At 34.3% G+C, this 26756-nt stretch overlaps 1 long non-coding RNA gene across 1 annotated transcript; it reads left to right on the top strand.

The window, feature by feature from the left end:
• The first annotated feature begins 1057 nt into the window (after positions 1-1057).
• LOC143654853 (uncharacterized) lies at positions 1058-26756 on the top strand. The gene is made up of 3 exons (XR_013162006.1): positions 1058-1115; positions 25481-25656; positions 26182-26756. It is a non-coding gene; the product is annotated as an uncharacterized LOC143654853 (long non-coding RNA).

Raw genomic sequence — 26756 nt, forward strand, 5'->3', positions numbered from 1 at the left:
TCAAAATATAATTATTCCTATTCTAAAATGGCAATGCTTTGAATAAGAAATGCCATATTTTACAATTAAATCTTAGCACCACTTTTACCTAAATTGTATAATGCTGTACTACAAGCTTACTAGGCAACTGATAAAAAGACCAATACTATGATTTCTCTATCACCTCAAAATACATTCATGAATACAGTTGACTGCAAATCCTCTCTAGTACATTGGGGCTCCATGGATTCCTGAAATAAGCATCGGCTACTTTGGGAAGAGGGTATGGAGATTGACCATGCATATTTGTGGAATGTTTATTATTAAACAAAAGTCCCAGGTATCTATTATAAAAGATCTGGTCATTTTAAGCCTGCTGTGGACTATTTTTGAGAATGAATGGCAAAGAAGGGAATAAGAAAGACTCAGAACCTAAATGCCCACTTGTTCTCACTTCTAGGGTCAAATTACCTCATCCTTCCACGTCAATAATGCACAATGTCATGCCTTTAAGCCATAAGGTATGGCATTTACCTCATTTTCCTCATCTTTGGAGTCTCATCTTCTTCTTTCCTATTTTCTCCACACAGTTATGATATCTGCAAGTACAGAATGCAATGAGTAAAGGAAAATTCCCCCACTTGGAATGAGAACTACACTCTCTTTGATATAGTTCAATCCTGTGGTAAAAGGATGCTTTATGTAGATTTTACATATATATTTTATCATCTAACTTAGAAATTGAAATGTTGGCATCTAATTGACAAACAATGCTTTGCTGACTCCATTTTACACTTACAAAGGAAATTTCTGCCCTTTTATGTAAACTAGATGAGATATACATATGTATATATATATTCAATTTGAAAATAAATACCCCTTATACTTTGCTGGCAAGAGACTGATTCACAACATTCTTCTTCTCTATTATTAAGTTACTGTAGTTTTGAGTTCATAATTTTTAGCAGAGTCTTTCAACAATGGAGTGAACACAAATCTAACAAAGGATCGAATTGTTATTACTGGGAACATAATAACTTCTACCAACTGACCTTCAGTAATAGAGAGAAAACTCAGTGGGAACATGGCTTTCATGTCACACTTTCCTGATGGGGAACTTATTGCTCATAAAATCGGTGAGTATGTGTATAGCATGACTTTTGATATAAGTAAAAAGACAAAAAGCATTAGAAACCTATAGAATTAAGTAGCACTGTTATTCTTTTTTCTAAAGTGGAAGTGAAAAGGATCTGAGGGAAGATAAGCCTCTAAAATGTGATCTTAGCAAGTAATAAATAAAAGTAGTTTCTCTGTTTTCTTGTAGAAGTTAAATTTTTTCATTCATATGGTAAAGAAAAGCTTCCATGCATATAAAAGGTAAAATTCTGATGAAAAGATTATTGGTTAAAAGTAAAAATTGTGAAAGCAATAGTTATATGTATTCAGGGAATATGATTTGCTCCTATGAAGAGAAGTGGTTTTTAAAAAGTGCATTCAATTGTATCTTTTAAGTGCAATTATTTCATTAATTACATATTTCTGATTAAGCTGGGTCATTCTAAAAAAAAACCCTTTATTATTATAAATAGATTCTACATGTGGATCACAAATGCTATGTAGACCTATGTTAGACTTAAATATATTAAATAATCTATTTATCATATATAATTATATAGGATAATTACACATGTGCATTCTTAAGTATATTTTATTATAAATCATATAACCACCTGCACCACCAAAAGTGAATGAGGAATTGTCATTCACTGAAACTCATGCTAATTTAGCTTAGTATTGATGCATTAAATATTAAGAACAGCCACTTACTTTCTACCTCCCACCAGCATGCACAGGAGAGCCCAGAAAAAGGCACTTCCTCTACTAAGCCTTAATCATATTTTTCTAAGTGCATATATTCCTTATCTGCAGTATAGACTGATAGCCTCCATAGACCCATATTGACAGTCTTTCTCTGTCTGAAAGATGCTTAAAGAGATAGAGGTGAATTTCGTGTTGATTTGGTTCAAGTACTCATACATATCAAAAATTTTCTGATAGAAAGAATTCCTCACAAATGAATACAGCACTGGTCTCTGAATGCATTCAGCAATGTTAATGGAGTATGCTGTCTTACTGTTGAGTAATTATAATTTTTAAGTGAGTCTATGGTTTTAATATATTCGGTACGCATTTAGACATTGGTTTAGGTTTGCTTTTGTTTTTATGCATGGGCACGATTACGTTTGCCTTCTGATGTAATACTGAGTAAGTTGGTTTTATTTTTGACAACCTTTCAGCTATTTGAAGACAATTATTTTCTGTAGTTGATTATGGTAGCTATAGTTTTGCTGTCCTGCTTGGTTCTTAATCCTCCAATTTCTGTTTACATTTCCTTTGGAGATCTTCCTCTCCCAACACCAGGTGGATGAAGTCTCAATACTATTGATATTCTGAGCCAGGTAATTCTTTGCTGTTGGGAGCTGTCCTTTTCATTATGACCTCTAGAAGCCATTAGCACCCACACATATTTGTGACAACTGGAATTTTCTCCAGATATTGGTAAATGTCCCCTGCCAGAGCAATTAAAGGAAAACTTTTCCCAAATCCATGCAAACAGTATTTGCTGTGCATTAAGGAAATCCATGGAGCAGCATGTCTGGGGTGTTAATGACTGTGACACCATCAGTGGCCCCCACAATAAATTCCTTTTTTTTTTTCCCCTACTAACAGAAGTCTGACTGTGTTTGTGGTGGTGTGACCTTGTTGAAAAACTTTTCCAGGTTCCTAGACAGTTGGAAGAAGGTACAGGATACAAATGTGGCAAATGAAAAATAAATAGATATTACTGGGTGTTGCTTCTGGGAAAACTCTATAAAAGGGAGCACAATTATCTAGCGACCTTTACCTTTTGCCCCTCTGTCTTCACATTAGTTAGGCTATATATATATTCAATGCAACGTCACAGAAGAATAGTTTTGTAACCATGAGAACAAAGTGAGTCTCTAGAATATTGGAGTGGAAAGATTTCAAGAGTCTTATTCTTGAAATATCCTTGCTAATCCTTGCACGAGCTCTGATCTAGCTATTCCAGATGTCTTGGGGGTGGGGGCGGCTGACTTCTATGGAGGAATTTAGGTTAATATAATCCATAACTAGTAACAATATATTTTCTTTAGGAAAAAATAAAATCCATGAATGCCCATATATAAATATTCCAAGTGTTCTCTCCTATTTAAGTTGATTTTGAATATTCTTTATTATAGTCATTCCATATTTATAATTATCTGAACTACAATAGGCGAGCTACCCTCCTGGGCCAGAAATGAAGATTTCAAAGATATATTTTGAAGATATCAAAGTATACTTATATACTCTTGGGCTAGGGATACCAAAATTATCAGAATGCTAATGTTTTGTTATGATCCTGTATAAATTATCAGGAGATGAATAGGGAGAGATTAGACTGGATAAAAGATGAACTTCAGAAAGAAATAACAAAAGCAATATAATAATACAAGATCAATGCTGATTTATTTAAAAGGTATGATAAAGGCAACAGTTGATATTTCTGAAAATTTCATAATTTTTAATATTACCTCTGCATTATAAATATATGAAGGCATAAAACAAAATCTTAGTTTTTAATTTCTAAAGCTGACTGTTGGCTATCCATTTGATTTGCCTTTGTATGTCACAGGCCAGCATATTTTCAAGCGCCTGACTAAGCTGAAGTTTATTTGCTTCATAATATGTCATATCTTTTCACCCAAAAGACCTTTCCTGAGAAACTGAACAAATTGTTTTCCATAGTTACCTCATTCTGAACAAGCTTTCTGCTAAGTAAGCTCCCACTGCACCAGTGGACATGCTTCTGCCTTCCACACCCAGCTCTCCAGGCTTCCTGTTTGCATCGCTTTCCCATTGTCAGATTTGTTTCATGAGCACTAAACTGTATCATTAGTTATGACTCATTGGTTGTGGCATAATCATATCAATTCCTACCCAATGTCTTCTGTCTTCATTTAAATACAGATTTTTCTTCTATTGCCAAGGTATCAAATATATTTTGTTCACGGGCTCTCATAATAAAAGGCAAAATAGCACAGTCTGTACTCAGCAGCATGAGGAAAAAAGTGTTTGTAACATTTAAATTATTGCACGCATTGTTCTAAGAGATTTCTTTATTTTTTAAAACTCTAACAACCAAAAATCAAGTATGCAGAGCTGCTGGTTCTAGTTAGTGATTTCAATATGTTGCTAGGAAAAAAAAAAATCAGGAAATTGTCATCATGTTGAGGTTTTGGTTTTTGTTATGTGTGTTTTTTAACCAATCACCTAGTTATCTGATTCAAAGTATGTGGCTTCTGATGATACTGTAAATCAATATTTCCTGAATACCAAAGTTCTGAAAGGAAAAAGAAACTACAGCTTCTCAAACTTCAAAATACAGTACACTCAATATTATGAATTGATTTTCTTTAATTTTAAAGGAAAAACAAAGAAAGGTAGAAAAAGTAGTTGTTACAGTTTTGCTTAAAATTCTCTTTTAGTTTTATTCATTCAAGCACCACTTTGAGGCTCATTATGTTCTCTATTCATATATATATAATTCTTTACATGCTGACACCAGGTCTTTTTACCATTACTTCCATGAAAGATTTCTTATCTCTTGAGGTTAAGAGGCCAGGATACTTTGCCTTCACTATCAATTTGTAAAGGATTTAGACTGCCTCCCCTTTTAGGGTATCAGAGCAATTTTACTTCTGAGCTGTGATTTATGCTCTTTGCAGTGTAACAATTTTATCCATTCCCAGGACATGGGATTTACGGACTTTGCTTCACCAGACATTCCTTGACTTTCCCTCCTATCATTTTGACTTTTCTTTAGATTGGCTAGAATTTTTTTTCTTTTGCATGGGCAGGCACTGACAATTGAACCCAGATTTCTGGCATGGCAGGCGAGAACTCTGCCTGCTGAGCCACCATGGCCCATCCTAGATTGGCTAGACTTTTTTATACTCAGGATTATGGAGATATGGCCCAGCTATGGCCTCCGGGGATTTACTGTGCTGGGTCAAACCTTTCTTGAGCCGGGACTCTCCTCAGAATAATGTTTTCTAAATGCGTACAGTAAATCATGTAGATGTAAATGGAACCAATTACATTGAAAGATAATTATCAAAATATCTTTTGAAAATGATAGTAACATTGCTTGTTATTAGTGCATTAATTGGACAAAATATTTTAAATGCAAGCAAAGTAAAATGGAATTTCAATTGTTAAAGATAGATTAGTGTTAAAGCAGTTTTTTTAATTTAAGAAATCATTAAGCAGTGAGGTGATATTTGACGAGACCACGTGCATATCATGCTGGAAGTGCATATATTTGACTTAGTTTTGTTTGTTTGCCAGTGTTGAATTTTGATTTGTAAAGATTTGTTGTTGCAAGTGGAATTTAAACGCCCATAGTTCACACACAAGGTAAAGCCAGGCTTCTCTCTAGAAATTTTACAATTTTAAAAGATTTTTAAGTTATACTTCCAGTATAGTAATATTTCTGAGTTCTAAGGCTAAAGTTACAGTTGGGAAAGGTAATCTCTAAATTTCAGTATGGTTTTCTACTTCTGTTTATAATGTAGAAAGCTATAAAGAATGGTGCTTCCTCACTCCTGTTAACTCTAAATAGAGAGTCTATAAAAGTTTCATGCGCCAAGTCTACTTTCTTGAAATCTAAAACCTCGAGAGGGTTCCTATGCCAGATAAATCCTGAAACCCAGGGAATTCAGCCTCTCCAAGACTATTAACAAAGTACAACCCTTATCCTTTTTTGTTGACATCGCTTTTCAACATGAAATAGTTAGAATGGGCATTGCCCAAAGATCCCTATAGATTGGGAGAAGGATCAAAGGAGAAGGAGGAGTGATAACAGAAAATAGGACTTAACAAATGAGTATGACTGCTGAATCACTCTATTGATATTTCTTTTAGCTTCCAGTGCTTTGGAGCAGCTAGAAGGAAAAAAAAAATCTGAAACAGTAGAATAAAGTAACCCATAACAACTCTGAAATCTATTCTGTAACTATTTGTTCAAATGTACTCTGAAAAATATTGCTTTTTCTTTCTTTTTCTGAATATACATTATATTTCACAATAAAAAACGCTTTTTAAAAGGTGATGCTTCCAACTTAACTATAAGAAAAAGTCAAATGGTCTAGAAAATCACAACTTATCCTCAGCCAATCAGAGAAATGAGGTTACGAGGCAACCAAATCACCTTAAACTCAAAGACAGATAGAGCTTCTAAAGGGACACAGGACACATGAACTATCTCACATTTGGCCAATCATAGGATGAAGAGGCAGCCACGCTATAAGCGGTAAGAAGAAAGGAACTTAAATTTTAGTTGTTAGATGCCAAGCGAGGGCAAATTTGTCAGTTGAAATAGACCCCAGAGGAGGAGGGTTCGCTCTCACATACTTTCCCATGGACATTTGGATGTTCACAGAAAGATTAGAGATGGCAGGAGATGAAAGAACACTCCCTGGGTGGTAAAAGCATGCAAACAGTGATCAGTGGCTTCTGACCAAGCTTTCCCACTTCTGTCAGGACATTCTCTCCTCAGAGGCAAAAGCCTAAAATCCCTGCATGAGAGTCAGTATACTTCTTATGCTCACTGAGACTTTGGGGAAAGGCAGAATAAAAATCCTCTGTCTCTGGGGGGAGGGGCTAAAAACAATCTTCGTCCAGGACCCTACAAGGAGAAGCCTAGAACCACTGGAGAGAGTAAGAAATTCCACCCAATACCAACCACAGATACATTGGAGAGTTTGACTGTCACGGGATAATTGGGTAGGATGCAAGAATACTCAGAAAACCCATTTGCAAGGTTCCTCAGGAAGAGGTGAAAAATCATCATGATGGGAGATAACGCCCAGGGATGAGTCTGGCCCTGGCACCGTGGGATCAGCAATTTCATCCTGGCTAAAAAGGGGAAAAGACATGTAACTAATAAAGTATCAGTGGTTGAGAAAGTTCAAGGAGAGTCAAGAGGCTACTCTGGAGGCCACTCTCAGGCAAGCTTCAATTAGACATTGCTACCTATCATAGGTTGCCAAACACCTACCAGGACCATTCCAGCCATTGTGGAGAACACCTAGAGCAATAGAATTCTGCAGGGGTTTCATGTCCTACGATGACTTTCCAGAGGCCTGCAGCCTCTAGATGGGTCCCTGAATCAGATAAGTACTGAAACATAGAGGGCCCAGACCTCTCCAGAACATAAGCTAGTTCCAGCTCCCTACTCCATTTTATTGACAGTCCCTTCCAATGTGAAAAAGTTAGAATGGCCATAGCCCAGGTGCCTCTAAGGAGTGGAATAGAAGGATCAAAGGTGGTGGTGGAGTTATATAAGAAGGTAGGGTTTAACAGACAAATGTGATAGCTGAATCATTGAATTGGTATTTCTTTTAATCTTCAGTATCTTGGAGCAGCTGGTGGTAAAAACCTAGAATTATGGACTTGTAGCCTGTGCCAAACTCTGGAATTTGTTCTACCACTAATTGTTGTGCTGTGTGCTTTTTTTGTATATATGTTATTTTCCACAAACAAGAAAAAAAATTATTGTGATGATGTATATATATATTCCTTCTTTCTAGCCTCCTATGTTCTGGAACAGCTAGAAGGAAAAATCTGAGATGATGGCATGATAGCCCATGACAAACTCTGGGATCTGTCCTGTAACTACTTGTTGCAGAGTGTTTTGAAAACTATTGCTCTTTTAAATTTTTTTTGCTTTGTATATATGTCATATATATACAAAGGTATAATTAAAAAAAAGGTAAAATCATCATGACAAGAAATAGAAAAGTGAATGGAAGCACGGACTTCATTCACACAGTACCTGTCTGAGTGAGGCTGGGATTATTTGCAGTGGTAATCTTTTATAGATCAATGAGTATTTGGAAGTTGACATATTTGTCAAACACTTTTCTTATCATCTTTTCTTATTTCCTAAATCTCTATCGTTTCATAAGTCAATTGGTTTCTTATAATCCCAGGATAAGAGAGAATATTATTCAAATCATTTATGTTTCATTTTTATTATAATTCAAGTGTCTGTAATACTTTTTTTTTGTTCTTGATTACGTATTCTCTTTTTGAATTTATTGACTTTTCCAGAAGTTCATCTTTTACATTTTCTCAAATAATTAGTTTTTGGTTAGATTAATATTTTTTCTTCTCATTTTTCAAATTTTTGTTCTCTATTTCATTAACTTTCACCTGCATTTTTAAAACTGGATTAGCTCTGTTTTTGTTTCTCCAAATTCTTCTTTTGAATATGTAGTTGGTATAGTTTTAGCTTTTTGTAGCAATTATATATATTTTTTATCTCTCTACATATATGTATTTCTGTATCAACATACACACACAGAAGCAGATATGTGATATGTTTATCATGGGGAATTTTGTTCACAATGTCTTTTTGTGGGGAGTGCATGGGTTGGGAATCAAATTCAGGACTCCAGCATAGTAATTACATTTCAAAATATATATTTTAACCTTAAATTATTTATATCATATGAATATTACCACCCTGGTTTTCCTTTAGTTTATATAACCAGCCATTTTCTTTAATGATTTTAATTTTAACAGTCTGCATTAATATTTTTCTTTTAAATTGTTTCATTAATATAATATTGTGGCTTTTTAAAAGTGATTATCCTTTAATTAGTAAGTTGATCCCATTTAAATGTATTGTAATTATTATATTTGACTTAGTTCAGCCGGTTTAGATCACAGTGTTCATTTACTGATATGCTCTCTTTACCTCCCTCCATTTCTTCTGCCTTTAAGACATATAATGAGTTTCCCTGCTAGTTTAATAGTTTTTTTTTTCTTTAATAGTTTGCATGTAGTTGATCTAAATTAATCCTTATACCACCACGCTGGAAAAAAAATGCAGTCTTCTATGGAAGAAGATAATGTAAAACAGGGTTTAGAACTTTATCTACAATTTTCATTAGCAGTGGTCATCATTTAATTATAAACCAAAGGGATGATTAAAGATAAATTAGACTGAAAAATGTGAGAAAAATAAAAGATTGACAAAAGAAAAAGCCAACACCTGATTTCAATAATTTTGAGTCAAAAAAGAAATATATGGAGATTCTAAAGCAAAAATTGATCATCAAAATGAGAAAATCAAATAGGAAGCCTAATAGCAAATTAGACTCAGTAACACATGTATAAGGTTAACCATAATTAACTAGTAACTAAATTCCAGAAACAGAAAGAAGAGCTAATGTGTAAAAGTCATTTCTAATTTGGTAAATACTTAACATTTTCAAAAGCGTGATGAAAACTTTAAGCCACAGATTGAAGTGCTACAATGAAGCAGGATAAATAAAGCATGCAACACAGTTCCTATTGTAAAACTAGGGGAAATTATTGACAAAGAGATATATCAAAAGGAGTTCTAGAAAAAGACATATTACTTTCAAGATCTGTACTTATTCTAATTATTTCAAATAAGTGAGATGCAAACTTTGTACTTTTTTGTGTCTGGCTTATTTCACTCAACTTGATGGTTCCATGTTTCATCCATGTTATTGCATATACCGGGACTTCATCCCTTTTCATGACTGTATACTATTCCATCACATGTACATACCACATTATATTTATTCATTCATTGGTTGATGGACATGTGGGTTGCTTGCAACTTTTGGCAATTGTGAATAATGTCGCTATGAACATTGGTGAGCAAATACCAGTACAAATCCCTTCTTTCAATTATTTTGATTATATACCTAATAGTGGGAGTTCCAAGTCATAAAGTAGTACTAGCCTTAGGTTTCTGAGGAATCACCAAGATGTCTTCCAGAGCAGTTGCAGCATTCATTGCCACCGGCAATGAATGAGTGTCCTTTTTCTCCGTATCCTCTTCAGCACTTGTAAGTTTGCTTTTTGTTTTTTAAGTAGTAGCCATTGTATTGGGTGTGAAATGGTCTATTTTTGTGGTTTTGATTTGCATTTTCCTGATGGCTAATGTTGAGCATCTTTTAATGTGTTTTTTGGCCATTTGTACATCTTCTTTGGAGAAATATTATTAAAGTCTTTTGCCTATCGTTTTGTTGTTATGTTGAAAGATTTCTTTACATATTTTGGATATTAAACCTTTATCAAATGTGAGGTTACCAAATATTTTTCCCATTGTGCATTTTTTCTTTGAGGTACAAAAGTTTTTAATTTTGATGAGGCCCCAGTTATCTATTTTTTCTTTGGTTGCTTGTGCTTAGGATGTAGTCTCAGAAATTATTGCCTTGCACAAGGTCTTGGTGATGCTTCCCTATGTCTTCTACCAAGAATTTTATGATCTTGGCTCTTATATTTAGATCCTGTTCCATTCTGAGTTCATTTTTGTGTAAGACACAAGGTAGGCAACCTCTTTCTTTTCTTTTGTGCAAATGGAGATACAGTTTTCACAGCACCAGTTTTTGAAGTGACCGTTTTTTCCCCAATTGAATGGCTTTTGCACCCTTGTCAAAAATCAGTTGGCCATAAATGTTAGGGTTGTTTTCTGAGCTTTTAATTTGATTCCATTGGTCTATATGCCTGTACTTGGGCCTCTACCATGCTGTTTTAATAACTGTAATAGGTTTCAAAATCAGGAATTGTGAGTCCTCCAACTTCATTTTTCTTTTTCAGAATGGCTTTACCTGTTCAAGGTCTCTTACCCTTTCATGTAAAATTGATGATAGGCTTTTCCATTTCTGAAAGGAAGCTTGTAAGAAATTTGATTGTGATTGGCACTGAATCTATAAAGTACTTTGGTTAGGAATGACATCTTAACAATATTCAGTCTTCCAATCCATAGACATCAAAAAGAGAAGGGATCATTCCTTATTTCATTCTATGAGGGCAGTACTACCCTCATACTAAAGCCAGATAAAGATACCACAAGAATTGAAAACCACAGGCCAACCTCTCTATGAATATAGATGAAAAATCCTCAACAAATTACCAAAAAGTGTAATCCATTAATAAAATTGCATATTAAAACAATTATATACAAGTTCGAGTGTGATTTATCTCTAGTAGGTAAGGCTAGATCACCAGAAGGAAGTCAATATGATACACTACATTGACACAATGAAGGGAAAAAACACACTTGAGTATCTCAAGTGATGCAGAAAAAGCATTTGACAAAATCCACCACCTCTCCTTGATAAAAATGATTAGAACACCAAGAATGCTGTCACTTTTTGGGTAGAAAACATTAACTTGATGATGCTTTGACTTGGAAATTTTCGTGGGTTCAGAAGTGTATGTTAATAAATTTCTATTGTTTAAACCCAACTTATTTCATACTATTCACTTTGAACAGTCTTGTAAATTAAAACACTGATTCAATCTCTGTATTAAGGTAGGTAGTACATGTGTTTCTAAGAATTTGTTCATTTCATTTAAGTCTCAAATTCATTGGCATACAACTGTTTATAGTATAATTTTACAGTACTTTCATATTTCAGCCGGTTCAATAGTAATGCCCCTTTGCATTTCTGATTTTTGTTATTTGCTCCACTCAGTTTTTTGTTTGTTTGTTTGTTTGTTTTTGTCAGTCTAGCTAAAGATTTGCTAATTTTATTGATCTTTTCCAAGAAACATCCTTTAAGTTTGTTGATTCTCTCACTTACCTCCAGTCTAAACTTTTTTTTTTCCTTCTGTCTGCTTGCACTGCATTTAGTTTGCTGTTCTCTTTTTAGTTCTCTGAATTTTGAGGTAGTTCTCTGATTTGCAGTCTTTCTTCTTTTTAATATAAGAATTTAGAGTTATAAAATATCCCTCTCAGCACTACCTTCATTGCATCCCAGAAGTTTTGACATGTTTGTTTCCATTTTTATTTGCCTTAAGATATTTCCTAATTTCCTTTTAAATTTATTTTAAATCCATTGGTTGTTTACGAGTATGTTGGTTGTTTTTCACATATTTGTGAATTTTCCATTTCTCCCTCTGTTATTCATTTCTAGCTTCATTCTGTTCTGGTTGGAGAAAATACACTGCATAACTTTCAATTAAAGTCTCAACTTTAATTTGTTGAGACTTATTTTGAGATCTGACATGTGGAGGATGATCCATGTGTTCTAGAGAAGAATGTGTATACTATTTGTTGGGTGAAGTGTTCTATATTTTGTTCTAGTTGGTTTAGATTATCATTCATGTCCTGTCATTCCTTATTGGTCTAATTAGATGTTCTGTCCATTATTGAAGTGGTGAATTAAAGTATCTTATAACATAGATCTATCAATTTCTCCCTTAAAAACTGTCAATATTTACATCATCTGTTTTAACGCTCTGCTGTTAGGTGTGTGTGTATATATATATGTATATATAATTGTAGCATTTTCTTATTGAATTTTCCACTTTGTCAGTATATAATAACCATCCTTATTCTTTGTAACTTTTTTTATTTAAAGTTGAATTTAACTGATATTAGTAAGGTCACCCCAGCTCTATTTTGATTACTATTTGCATGGCATATATTTTTTCCATACTTTTGCTTTCAACCTACTTGTATCTTTGAATTTACAGTGAGTCTCTAGCAGACAGTATATAGTTGCATCATGTTTTTTTATCTATTCTGCCAACCTCTGCTTTTTGACTGGAGTGTTTAATACATTTACATTTAAAGTCACTACTGATAACTCAAGACTTCCTTCTGCCATTTTGTCTTACACATTTTTGTCCCACAATTCACAATTCTTCCAATAATGCCTACTTTTATATTTATTTGATTTTCTAATTTTGTACCATGCTGTTGATTTTCTATCTGGATGTATTATTCATCTATTTTCCTTGTGGTTACCATGGAGTTAAAATTTAACATACTAAATTTATGATAACAATATTTGGTTTAATATGTAATAACATTAAACTTTTCCCATAACTTTCCATTCCTCCACTTTTTTTTTGTTACTTATTACCACTTTAATCTTTGTATATTGCATGTCCAAAACCACTGATTTATTGCTACTTTTTCTGCATTTGCATATTAGCGAGTTTAAGAAGTAGGAAGTTGGGTTACATACCAAACAATATAATACAATAGTGTCGGCATTTATAATTAACCAAATGTTTCCCTTTACTGGAGGTCTTTGTTTCTTCAACCACTTTGAACACCTGTCTAGTATCCTTTCCCTTAAGTCTGAAGAATTTCCCTTTAGCACTGATTTTTGGGCAAATCTAGTGGTGATGAAATTCCTCAGCTTCTGTTTAATTGAAAATGTCTTACTCTCACCCCTATTTTTGAAAGAACATTTCATTAGATATAAAATTCTTGCTTGGCAGGCAGTTGTTTCCTTTCAGTACTTTATATCAGCTCACTGCCTTTTTGCCTATTTTTTTCTGATGAGAAATAGCACTCAATCTGATTGGGATTCCCTTGTATTTGATGTGTTGCTTTTCTCTTGCAGCTTTCAGAACTCTCTCCTAGTCCTATGCATTCCACAGTATGACCAAAATATGACCGGATGTATTTTTCTTTAGGTTATTCTCTGGGCTTCTTGAATGTGCCCTGGGAAAAGGAACTGGAAGGGAGGGGAATTGAAAGGGCATTGACATCCTCTTCCATGGCTCTCTAAAGCTGAACACGCTTTGCTTGCCCAGCAAACACAGCCATTCATCTAACTGTGCTCCACAGCCCTGAGAAAACCTAATGTCTTTAAGTCTCCTCCATCATGCCTTTGCCTGGGGCAGTTTGAAACAAGGGCTGCAACTTCCTTGGCCAGGGTGGATTGAATCAATGGTTACCCTCAGAGTTGGGGCCAGTAGCATAATTAGCCTTTCAAAAGCCACAATCAGTGATAGGCCATGCCCATTTTTAGGGAAGAGGAACTTTTGTGTCCCTTTCTGTCACCAGCAAGCCAACCAGATGCTGCATTTTATGGTGATCTGCCATGAGAGTGGGTGACGAGCGCCAGTAGCTGCACACAGAGGGAGCAATCTATTGCTCTTTACATAATTTATCAGCTCTTTCTCTCGCTCTTGCTTGGGTGCTGTACAGTATCCTTCTGGCCGCTGGAGTTTCAAAATACTTGTTTTGGACAGTTTCTACCCATTTAATAGTTTTTCTGGTGGAAGGACTGAGTCTTGGAGCCCCCTTCTCTACCATCTTCCCACAATCAGAGTCCAGATAGTATTTTTTTACCACTCCTACCCCCCAAAAAGACGATGTTCTGATCATAAAACAAGTCTCAATAAATTTCAAAGTGATCTAATCATTGAGATGATGTCATCTGCCAAAATACCTGGCAAAAAGCAACATAGTTTTTTTTTTCCTTTCCTGCCCTTCAAATTTTGCAGAGTATAGATGTATAATTTCTGATAAATATCAGATAATGTTAAATTTGTCAGGTTCTTCTTTTGTGCCTTCCATGTGTGACAACACTTATGGTTTGTATTTTTGTCTCTTGTTCATGGTGGTGGTGGCTCTTATTTCTTAATTGGTGCAAGACTTTCTTTTTTTTTTCCCTTGGGTTTTTAAAGTCAACTTGTTTCTAAAGTGCTGACATTGATCAAGGCAATATATTTTATGGTGATATAATCTATCTCTCATCATTTTCTCAATTTTGCATAGTTAACAGATTTCAAAGTTGAAGTTTTTAGCTGCATTTCTTCCAGGTTTTTGTACTATATCTTACAGAGTAGAGAGAAGTCTAAAACATAGATGAGAATTTTCAATTCAGTAATCAAATAATGAAAGTTTTAAAACATTGCTATATAACTGTCAACAAGCATGACACCTGTCACTATGACGTTTATGGATTATAATTTAGTTATTCATTAGATGTGATCTATGAAAGGAGAAATTAAGGGTAAATTTCTATAATCAGGATTGATTTTGGATTTCTAAACCAAAGATACAATCATTCATTAACTAAGCTGGGAGAGTGTAGAAGCATTGTTTGTTGGGAGATGAGAGGAATTTAGAGTGGGCAAGGAAATGCTCATCCCTACGGAATGAATACCTTATACACATATTAGACAAAGAACATGAACCAATGAAGTGAACATAAATAAAAACTTCAAAAGAGTAGAAACAAAACTTTGTGTCACAGAACACGAAAGAATCATTTCAATGAGTACTGAAGCTAGCCAAAAAAAAAAAAAAAAACCTATGAAATTGTAGGAAAATACTTTTTAAGAGTAATAACTAATATCATTTTCTAGGTAAGTGAATATTTCTGAACAAATAAAAATAATTTGGATCAACTGATATATTTTGATGAACACTTTTCCTTCTAATTCCATTCTTCCTGCATTCCAAACTAGGGAGGATAGTTATGATAATTTGTAAATCAATTTCTATTATTTTCTTGCTACCACAATAGATTTTATATAAAATCAAAGTTCCAATCTCTTTTCATTGAGTTCTCATGTCCTCAACTTCTTAATGGGACATCTGTGTACTATTGATAATTCCATTTTAAATGAGTTATTTTGGGCTGTGTGATGGTGGCTCAGTGGCAGAATTCTCGCCTGCCATACTGAAGACCTGGGTTTGATTACCAGTGTCTGCCTATGTAAAAAATAAAAATAAAATAACATAAAAACAAATGAGCTCTTTTGAATGTTTTCTAGAGCATATTCATGGAGGGTATCTGTTTTTGATATTTCAGCAAGTATTTGAAATAATTATATACAAAGAGAAGGATTTGTATACATGTAAAAAGTAAACAATGTCTTGAAATTCAAGAAGTAAATTTAAGAAGAATTATATATGTTTAAACTGATCCTTTACTTAAATGAAGAATTTCAAGATAGGTTACATTTAATGAAATCTTCACATATATTATTAGAGGAATATTAAGGAGGAAAATATTTGAAAATTTAAAAATTTCATAATTTTGAACTAGTTCATAGAGGGTGATAAGGAGGTCAAGTATCAATAATCTGCAAAGTGTTTATATTTTTAATAATTTGCGATGAGATGACCATAGAAAAGAGTATAGAAAATATTGGATAATGAAAGAAATTCATACAATTCAAGGTCAACAATATATGGAAACTGATTGTAGGCAAGTGAGACAATTGCATAATTAGAGAATAGAATGTGAGAAAGAGCAGATGAAGAGGCACATGTAATTAATGTTCCATTCAGATTTCAAATGGAAAAGATGAAGATATATTGAAAAACAGAGAAATATTCTTATGAGACTTCTTTAAAGACTGCTTATTGCAGAATATGTCAGAGAAATTTTTTTCATGAGTGGTCATAAATTGTTGTCCCATTGTTTCACAAGAAATATAAAACAATATTTGCACAAGAAAAATGCATAAGCCATTAAACATAAAACTCAACTTACAGCTACTGAAGGGTTTAAAAAAGTAAAAAAAAAAAGTAGAATTCCATAGAATTATAGTTGGATGGGGGTATAAAAAATATAACTATCTGTGTTGGTGAAGTCCAAATGGGGTGGACTGTGCCTTGAAAATGTCAATAATTGCTTTAGGAAGATGATTTTTTAGTTTGGTAGATAAAACCTAAGATATAAGAGCTGATGTATTAAAATGAAAAGAATTCAAACAGCAGCATTTTATATTCAATTTAAAGAGGAATAAATGAATTAGGGAGTAAAACTAGGATTTGGAGAGGAGGGCAATTTGATAGAGATACTTGCAAACAACAATGATGACATTGGAGAGGGATAAGCTAGGTTACAGGAAAACCTGAAAAAAGTAAAAAAATACCTTATAGGAAGAATATATAAGGAGATACACTACTATAACCAAAAGGTATGACGAATGACAAAATACACAATCATTTTCAAAATATAAGAATACCTATTCTCACCAAATCTGTGGAGAGATGTTTTAGGAAATTACAATTTACTGATACAGTGAATGGTAGTAAACAGTCTCATGACAAAATATATAACTGGTTATTTATTCCTACTTCATTTTAACTCTTTCTAAATATTAAGAAAAATTATCACGCTGTTTAATTTTCCCATATTTTTTATTGCTACCTAACAAATTACCATAAACTTAGTAGCTTAAAACAATGCCAAATTATTGTCTGTAAATCAGAAGTCCAGGCAGCCTCTACTAGGGTTCTTTACTTAGGAATTCACAAGGCCAAAATCAAAGTGCCAGCCAGCCTGAGCCCTGATCTGGAAGCTCTGGGAAATAATCCACTGCCAAGTTCATTCCATTGTTGGCAGAATTTCATTTCTTGTGGTTGTGACTCAGATACATTGAGGAATTATTTTTTAATATGGTATCTAAAAAAGTTCAATGTTTGTCATTTAACCTGAAATTTCAATTAAAAAACCCTTCCAAGCAGAGCTATTCAGATTCTCCTCACTTAGGATTCCTAAATAAGAAAGAAGAAAGTTCCATTGAGCAAAGGGGAACTCTACATACTTGACTCTAGGAGTCAAGGACACTGGACAGGCTCCTGTTGTCCCCTTGGAATATGGACAGGATCCAGGTGTAGACTGGCAGGAAACAATAAAGAAGTTCCAGGATCCAAATATTTATCTGATTAGTAGAACCAGCTACTCAAAAAATCATTCTATTACTTGTTAAAATTTCCATTGATCTGTTGATCACATTGAAATCATCCATGGAAAGATTTAGGAATTAGAGTAAGCTCCCTACTGGTTTTCTAATAAAAATTTTGGATGGTGTATCCAATATATGAATTGTAATTATAGAGGTACTTATATATTTATCCCTAGATTCTCTTGTTTTCCTCAGGTCTCCATGGATTTTTTCACTCTGAGAGATTCTTACCTGCTGTAGAAAAGAACTATTGAAAAGAAAGAAAAAAATAGGTATCTGGGTGGCAGTTACTGGTGAATGGGAAAAAAAGAGTAAAGTTTCCATTTTGAATAACAGTGGTTGCCAAAACTTGAGAATTCTTGAATATGCAATTCTAAATGTTTAAACACATACATGCTAAGATTGTGTTTTACTTGAGCCTTTGAGATTACAAAATGATACTGAAAGTTTAGAAAATCACATACCTATTTTAAACTGGAACCATAACAGCTTCCCTAATCACATATAGTTCCTTAGTATATTTGGGTAAAGGATAGTTTTACATAGGAGAGATCAGGAATAGAGCCAAACTTTCAAGTCTGTTCAATATGAACAAAGAAACTTAGTCAATAAATTTTAAATATACTATATACATCTCCAGGAAATAGATTTCCTTCTCCCTCTATCATTGTTCCTCCCCTAGTTATTTTATTAGTTTCCCTTTCTGTGCCTGTTCATTAAATGTAGTAAGTCACTGAATGTGTTTGTTTTATCTATTCTGTGCCAAACTTTATCTCCCTGGATAATCTCATTGACATTCTCTTGGAAGTGATACTTCTGACCTTCGACACTGCCTTAAGGCTGGTAACTGAATGACCTGTTAGGATTTTTTGGGAAAAGTGACATAAGTGAAAAAAAAAAAAAAAAGGTTGACAAATATGACTATGCTTAAGGGTAATTTAATCTCATGTAAAGGTAATTTCAGCATGCAATAGACGCAATCGGAATTCAGCCTATCTCCCTGTCTTATCCCTTATTCCACTGGGCTGGACCTATTTTTTTTTACAGAAGTGCTCCCATCATAAACTACATAGTACCTCACTTCAAATCCAGTGGAAAGAAGCTTCTCATCCTGAACTATCCTAACCAAAGTCTTGCAGCAGATTCTCATTGACTTAAATTGAGTATATTGTCTATAATCTTTACCTAGTAGCAGTGGCTTCCAAAATATGTTACGTCAACTACTGTAAAATAATTGAAGAATTGAGGGTTATATTCAACCCACTCAAATAAAACTGGTTGAAAGTGAGAGAACATTGATAGAAGGGAATTTGTACTATTCTTTACCAGAATACAGGTAAATAATGCTGAGCAGGACAAAAAATTCTTTCTGTATATGTCCATAGGCAGACAACAAACAGAAAATATTCTTCCTTTTCTATTTATTTATGACATTCTTACCCATACTGGAATCGAGGTTAGGTATTTTGGATTTTTTCCCAATTAGTTCTTCTTCTTTATCTTTAAAGCTCATCAGGTTCTATAATATATGGATTATCTTTTTCTTTTATCTCTACAGGTAGATTGAAGAATTGTGCTAGTTTTCTCCAGGATACATTAAACAGCGTTGCAGTGTTGTGGATTCCTAGTTCATCTGGAACTAAACAGTATTATATAGATTGTAATAAAGGTTGAGGTGGAACTTGATGCAATCCATTTCCAAAAGCCTTGAACTCAGCCTAGTGATGTGTGTATTTCAGTTGGCTCTTGGAGTTGGAGTAGGGTTTGACTCTGAGCCATAGAAATTGAATGAGCTAATGAAGGAATTATAAGCACATATATGAAATATAACATTGAAATATTAGGAGATTATTTGAAATAGGGCTTCCTTCCATCTGAGCTCCATTCTGAAGATGGATTAAAGTCCCCTGTTGGGAGGACACTTGGGCATATGACAAAAAGAAAGCTCGCAGAATATCGGTACCTGTTATAAAACTGCTGTTAACAATCAAGAAGCTGATGAAACACAATGTATTCAAAGCACGGAATGTTTTTTACTTATCTTTTAGAATGGCTCACTTTTTTTTATATATATAAAAACTTACTTTCGACTTTGCAGAATGCACCAACTTGTAATGGAAAGAATTTTTCTTCCAGCTCATGGCAAGAAATTTTAAATTTGTAGTAAATAACTCAGGAATTAAAATTTTCACTGAGAAATTGAAAGAGGAACTTTGCAGTACTTTGAACTATGGGACAATAAAGGAGTTAAAATGATAGAGGGAGGAGGGCTGGGGACATAAATGAAATCAGAAAGAAAGATAGATGTTAAAGATTGAGATGGTATAATCTAGGAATGCCTAGAGTGTATAATAATAGTGAAATGTACAATGTATAATTTAAAAAATATTTTTTGCATAAGGAAGAACAAAGGAATGCCATTATTACAGGGTGCTGAAAATAGATGGTAATTAATATTTTAAAATGTCACCTTTTCTGTGAGACTAAAGCAAAAAATGTTTGTTACAAAATTTATATTTTGACTAGTGCATTTCCTAATATAACTTATATAGATAGTTTGATTGAACGCCATAAGTACTTGGAATCTCAGGTAGGACATGAGATTTTGTTGGTTTGTCCGGAATGATGCCCCGATGAATCCCAGAGTGATTCGATTAGTGAGTGGAAAAGTATTTGCAAGCCCCCTTCGGGGAATGGTGAGAGTGGGGAGAAATTCAACTTCCCCACATTGAATTCTTGATATTCTCACAAGCAGTGTGGATAACCAAAGCTATAGGCTGAGCCCCCAGTCTTGGGGTTTGTTCATATGAAACTTAACCCCACAAAGGATAGATCAAGTCTACTTAAAATTTAGGCCTAAGAGGCACCCCCAAGAGAGCCTCTTTTGTTGCTCAGATGTGGCCCCTTTCTCCAGCCAACACAACGAGCAGTCTCACCACCCTCCCCCTGTCTACGTGGGACATGACTCCCAGGGGTGTGGACCTTCCTGGCAACGTGGGACAGAGATCTTGGAATGACCAGAGACTCAGCATCAAGGGATTGAGAAAAACCCTAGAATGAGCTGAAACTTAGCATCAAGGGATTGAGAAAACCTTCTCGACCAAAAGGGGGAAGAGGGAAATGAGACAAAGTGTCAATGGCTGAGAGATTCCAAACAGAGTCGAGAGGTTATTCTGGAGGTTATTCTACGCATCAAGTAGATACCATCTTGTTATTCAAGACGTAATGGAGAGGCTGGAGGAAACTGCCTGAAAATGTAGAGCTGTGTTCCAGTAGCCATGTTTCTTGAGGATGATTGAATAATGATACAGCTGTCACAATGTGACTGCGTGATTGTGAAAACCTTGTGTCTGATGCTCCTTTTATCTACCTTGTCAACAAAGAAGTGGAACATATGGAATAAAAATAAATAATAGGGGAACAAATGCTAAAATAAATTTAGTTTGAAATGCTAGTGATCAATGAAAGTGAGGGGTAAGGGGTATGGTAGGTATAATCTTTTTTTTTTTCTTTCCTGTGTTCGTTTTATTTCTGTTTCTATTGTCTTTTTATTTCTTTTTCTGAATTAATGCAAATGTTCTAAGAAATGATGAATATGCAACTAAGTGATGATATTGTGAATTACTGGTTATGTATTTTGATGTTTTATTTGGTTTCTTAATTTTTTAATCAATAAATAAAAAATAAAGGTGTTAAAAGATTTCTGTGGTGATCAAATACTATTTCTTCTGGATGAGATAAAGAAATTAATTAAGCATAGTTTAAAAATTTCATCCTTTGGAAAAAAGGACTAGAACAAATAAAGATTTACCTGGTTAACTAAGTGTTATTTTTTAAAGGATAATATTAATTGTTTTAATATATGTGGTGGTTCAAAGTTCACTCCAGAATTGTATCTTCTCAAACCTTATCCATTCCTGTGGTTGTAAACTCATTGTACTAGGATCTTTTGATAAGACTACTTCAGTTAAGATGTGACCTACTGTATTCAGTCTGGGTCTTAATCCAATAACTCAGCCCTTTATAAACAGTATGAATATAGGGAAGAGGGTGAAAAGTCCAAGGAAGCGAGAAGTTGAAATCAACAAAACCCAGAAGAGAAGGGAGAGACCTGAGATGCTGCCTTGTGCCTTGCCATGTGGCAGAGGAGCCAAGGATTGCTGGTCGCTGGTCTTAGAGAAGAAAGCATTGCTTTGATGATACCTTGAAATGGACATGTTCGCAGTTTCAAAACTGTAAGCTAATAAATTCCCACTGTCTAAGCCAACCCATTTCAAACTATTTGCTTTGAGCCATCTTGGAAATTAAAACAGTGACTCAATCTCTGTATCGGTAAGTTGAGATCTATTTCTTCTTAAGTCAACGTAAGTAGTTCATGTATTTCTTAGAACGTGTTTATTTCTTTAGATTCTCTAATTCATTGGTAGACAACTGTTCATAGTCTCATTTTATAGTACTTTCTTATTTCAGCAGGTTTGATAGTAATGCCCCTTTGCATTTCTGATTTCTGTTATTTGCATCCTCTCTCTCTCTCTCTCTCTCTCTCTCTCTCTCTCTTTTGTTAGTCTAACTAAAAGTTTGCAAATTTATTGGTCTTTTCCAAGAAATAACCTTTGGGTTTGTTGCTTCTCTCCATTGTTTAGTTGTTTTCTATTTCATTTATCTCCATACTCATCTTTGTTATTTCTTTCCTTCTGCTTGTGTTGAGTTTAGTTTGCTTTTCTCTTTCTAGCTCTTTGAGTTTTGAGGCTAGGTCTCTGATTTTGAAGTCTTTCTTCTTTTTTTAATATAAGAATTTAGATGTATAAATTCCCTGGGAAACTAAATCAGAATATAGTAGTAGAAAACTAATATGAGGAGATAAAAGAAGTAAAACAGGGAAAAATGGGGAAAATTATGTATAAATACCTTTGTACAAGGAGATAATTTATAATCATTTATGCATAAAAGCTGTATGTAGAGTTAATTAATCAGAAAGTTTTCAGGGAGTTGAGGATCTAATATATAGCAGCTGAGAAGAGAATCAAATACAATCAGAAAAAATGTTATATATCATTCAGATATTGCAAAGAAACCCATACATATAATTAATAAGGAAAGAAAGGAGACTGGCATCCTGGAGAAGTTTATTTATTTATTTATTTATTTATTTATTTATTTATTTATTTATTGAAAATGAGCTAGGCCATTGTTCTAGTTTGTTGCCTGCTGGAATGCAATATACCAGAAATGGTATGGCTTTTATAAAGGGGAATTTAATAAGTTGCTAGTTTATAGTTAATTCTAAGGTCAATATAATGTCTCAATTAAAACAAGTCTATAGAAATGCCCACTCAAAGGCATCCATGGAAAGATACCTTGGTTCAAGAAGGCCGCTGAAGTTCAGGGTCTCTCTCTCAAGCGAGAAGGCACATGGCAAACATGGTCAGGGTTTCTCTCTCAACTGGAAAGGTAAGTGGCAAACATGGCGTCATCTGCTAGCTTCTTCTCCTTGCTTCCTTTCATGAAGCTCCTCGGGAGGTGTTTTCCTTCTTCATTTCCAAAGGTCGCTAGCTGGTGGGCTCTCTGCTTCTTGTGACTATGCTGTTTTGCGCTCTCAGAATCTCCCTTTCTCCAGAATGTTTCCTCTTTCATAGGATTCCAGTAAACTAATCAAGACCCACCTGAATGGGTGGAGACACGCCCCTACCTAATCCAGTTTAACAACCACTCTTGATTGAGTCACATCTCCAGGGAGATGATCTAATTACAGATTCAAGCATACAGTATTGAATAGGGATTATTCTGCCTTTATGAAATGGGATTTTGATTAAAACATGGCTTTTCTAGGATATATACATCCTTTCAAACCGGAACAGCCATGAATACAATTATGATTTATTGAAAGAAAGCAAAATGTCCAGCTGAGGCTAAAACAAAGTTTCATTCTTTATTTTTCTGGCATTGGACACCCCATCTCATTGTAATGGCATTGTACTGAGAGAGCTCATGCAAATCAGGTAAGAAGTGATTTGTAGTCCACTTAGTGTCTGTAAAGTCCTAGCTTGGAGGGAAGGCTGTGGTACAATCTAGGAGGGTGTGATCACGGAGTGGAAGAATTTGAGTTATTTTTAGAAGGAATGTTTTTATGAGCACCTGTTTTAGAAACTTCCTGAGCTCTATTGGTCCATAGTTTCTTGGATAGACTCTGATTGAGTCAAGGTATATAATAAAGCTTTTATCTGCATTATTTTATCTGTTCTAACCCCCTGCTTTGTTGTTTGTTGGCCTGGAATAATGCAGAAGCTCCTTCCCCTGATAACTGATGTAAAGAGTTCAGATTAGGTTGCTGTCTGTACCCACTTTATCCCTTGGGAATTTTCAGCTTGCTGTGACAGAGTTTAGAATAGGGAGTGAATTGGTTCTAATTTGCCTAAATGGATTAAGCACATCCATTTAGGAAGGGATTTAAGATCCTCCACTTCTGGTTTCATCCTGTCTTCCCACCTTTTCTACTAGTTTCCTTTTATTGCATCAGTCACAAGAGAATTCTGAGTTGTTTTTTTCCTACAGATTCATACAATTCTCTCAATAAATGCTTAATGAAGGAGTGAACGAATGAATGAATTAATACTGCTGAAGATGTTGTTCCTTTTCCCCTTCTTACTTCAGCTTATTTTATATCTTGCATCCATTCTAAGTTGAAGTTAAATGCAATTTCATCATGAAAGTTTTATCGTTTCTCCAATTAACATTTTTCAATTTTTTGCATGCCCAAAATGTGCATGTATAATTAAGCTCTAATAGATTCTGTCTTGATTATTTTTGCATTGTTTTTCATCATCTTTCTCCAAAGTGTAAAATAAATGTCTGTTTCTCTATTCCTACAACACCTAACATGGTTGTTTCACAATGTTATTTAATAAATAAAATACTTGTGATTTGATATTGTTCCATGTTATTTCCTATATATGCATGTGTATCAGTTTTGTTCCTTAACTGTTCTCAGCAGGAAGTCATTTGAAGAGGCAGAACTGCATTTATTGTATAGATCCAAGCAGTAACTAGTAGAATACTATGTATAAAATGAACACAAATAAGTAACTTTTTACTTACTGCTTATTAGAATCTTGATGTACCAATTACCCAGTTTTATATTGGTTTTAATGTCTATGGAAAACATTCCTTCTCTATAACTCAGAATAATGAGATTATGTTCCTGAAGTATTTTAAACCCTTCTGAACAAAGACCTTATATATATTTAAGTACTATATTTTTCAGATAGCATTTAAAAATAAGTATTTGTACTTATTTATTTTGGATATAATAAACCAAGTCTTACTTATAATGATGGAAAAAATAGATACCCTGGAAGATGGGAAATTAAAGTAATACTTTCAAATCATTCTTTTCCACATATCCAATTCATCATTTGCACAGGAAGAATAATGAGATAAAGATATATTTTAAGTCAGATTGTCGATGTTTTGACAGCATGCATCCATTTTATGAACTGTAGCTTAGAATTCTCTGTTCATTTTTATTTTTTAAACCATAAAGCCCATTGAATTTTACTTAAACATTTTTGTACAAAACACATAAAACTCAAGATACATAAATAAGGTTTTTATTTATGGGAAATAACTTGCTTTTTTGTACTGATAATTAAAGGTTGTTGAAATCATTGAGAAAAATGGCATTTAAAAAATGATTCTTATGTATAGCAATGAACACTTTAACTTGATACACAAAAGCAATAGAACAGCCACAGGCAGTATCAGCTCAATGTGGAATAAGGTAAAATACAAAACTCATTCAATAAGTTTCATGTTTTTTCTTAATTCTAACCAGACTTCAGCTTCCAGAAAGATAGTAGACAAATTAAAATCTATTTTCTCATGTATAAAGTCATTGCAACATTCACATTTATTCCAAAACTCTAAATGTTATATCTAGATTTTGATATACTATCATTTCCTTGGAACTTCGGGTACCTGTGTGACTCCTAAGACTCAGAGTTGGAGTCCTGAAGCGTTGAAAGTCAGCTTTGCTACATAAAACTGTTAAGGAAACTGAAAAAAGAGATCAATCTTCATTAGAGACAGGAACAAGCCCATCTGGCTGGGACTAAGGTAAATCAAAATGCAGGATAAAGTACGACAGTGTCTGTATTTTAAAACTTTACCTACTGTATGAGACCAAAGGAAGAGAGGTTGATTTTGTCCCAAATCTAAATTTTCTGTAGCACACAATCTAATTAAACCTGTGAGGATAGTTCATTTAAGCAACTCAAATACATGGAACCTGGAATGCGAATGAGGGCTTGTAATTCTGTATAGCTTAATGTAATACCCAAATACATTCAGAGTATCATGGGCAGATAATTTAAAAGTATTGCCAAAGTCCCTTAAGGGACTGAAATAAAAATATGGAACTATTAAGCTTTTCCACTTGGGAAACCCCTGATAGTCTCTCAAACACTAGGGACTCCAAAGTTAATAGGCCAAGCTCTTGACCTTGAGACTTGCTCTTATGAAATTTATTTCTGTAGGTGAGAAGCTAAGCCTCCTATGATTACGCTTAAGAGTTATTTTCAGAGAATCTCTTTTGTTGCTCATATGTAGCCTTTCTCTCTCTCTCTCTCTCTCTAAGCCCAGCTCTGCAAGGGAAATCATTACCTGTCCCCTACATGGAACATGACATCCATGGATGTGAGTCTCCCTGGCAATGTGTGATGACTCTCAGAGATGGGCCTGGCCCTGGCACCATGGAATCAACAATGCTTTCCTGACCAAAAGAGGGGGGAACATGTAAGAAAATAGGTATCAGGGCTCAGAAAGTTCAAATAGAGTGGAGAGGCTATTCTGAAGGCTACTCTTAATCAAACTTCAGCTAGATATTGCTAATTGTCATGGTTTGAAACACCCCAACTGACATCATTCCCGTTAACCCTGAAGAACACCCAGGACTCTGTCTGCTATCTTACACAAATTTCATACACTAAGTTTACTTTTTAAAAAGCCTAAAATCTGGACCAGGTGAGTCCTGAAACCCAGAGGTGCTAGTCGCTCTAAGAATATCTACTCCCCTCCAAGAACATCAACTACGTCCGTCCACCTACTCCGTATTGTCAACATTCCTTTTGAACAAGAACAAGTTAGAATGAACATAACCTAATTATTCCTAAAGACTGGGAGAAGGATCACAGGGGAAGGAGGGGTTATTACAGAGA

Source organism: Tamandua tetradactyla, chromosome 14, assembly GCF_023851605.1.
Source record: "Tamandua tetradactyla isolate mTamTet1 chromosome 14, mTamTet1.pri, whole genome shotgun sequence".
Taxonomy (NCBI): domain Eukaryota; kingdom Metazoa; phylum Chordata; class Mammalia; order Pilosa; family Myrmecophagidae; genus Tamandua; species Tamandua tetradactyla.